The following is a 958-nucleotide window of genomic DNA, read 5'->3' on the forward strand; positions in this document are numbered from 1 at the left end:
TGGCAGTGCAGCCTTCCAAGAAAGCCCAGAAGAGAGCAAAACCACAACCTACAGGAAAAGACGGACATTCAGTTCGGAGAAGGGAGGCGAATTATCTAGAGGGAAGGGATACGTACTCCTCGGTGCCCGCAGAGAGCCCAAAGCCAATTTTCTGCTGCTGGTGGGAAGAGCTGTAGTAGAACAGGACATGGCCAAAAACAAAAATAAAGGGTTATCATCAGAGCTGTTGGGCTGGCCACGCTCCCCCAGTGTGGCCGTTGTCCTCAGGAGCACTGTCAGAAAGCAGTCCTGAACCAAAGGAAGGGAAATTAGCCCCAATTTCCCACCGCTCACCCCCCACCACAGCCTGCTTCTTCCCCTGTGAGACCGAGGTAGCTGCAGGGTCAGGACACCATCCAAACAGGGCCAAATTTGGGGGGACAACCAGAGGATCAGGCCCAGCCAGCATGGGTTCATGAAAGGCAGGTCCTGCCCGACCATCCTGATCTCCTTCCATGACCAGGTGGGTGAGGGAAAGGCTGTGGATCCACCTGGGCTTCAGCAAGGCCTCTGACGCTGTCCCCCCAGCATTCTGCTGGAGAAGCTCAGGGCTTGGGTGGGCGCACTCTCCGCTGGGGAAAAAACCTGCCTGGATGGCCGAGCCCCGAGAGTGGTGGTCAGTGGGGTTCAATCCAGCTGGTGGCCAGGCACAAGCGGTGTCCCCAGGGCTTTATCCATGACCTGGGCGAGGGGATCAAGCGCACCCCCAGTCCGTTTGCAGATGGCACCGAGCTGGGGGGGAGTGTGGGTCTGCGGGGGGGGAGGGGGCTCTGCAGGGGGACCTGGCCAGGCTGGAGCCATGGGCCCAGCCCAGTTGGGTGAGGGGCAACAAGGCCAAGGGCCGGGTCCTGCCCTGGGGTCACCACAACCCCAGGCAGCGCTCCAGGCGTGGGGCAGAGGGGCTGGAAAGCTGCCCGGC

The sequence above is a fragment of the Egretta garzetta genome, unplaced genomic scaffold (genome assembly GCF_000687185.1).
Source record: "Egretta garzetta isolate BGI_Z169 unplaced genomic scaffold, ASM68718v1 scaffold1162, whole genome shotgun sequence".
NCBI lineage: Eukaryota > Metazoa > Chordata > Aves > Pelecaniformes > Ardeidae > Egretta > Egretta garzetta.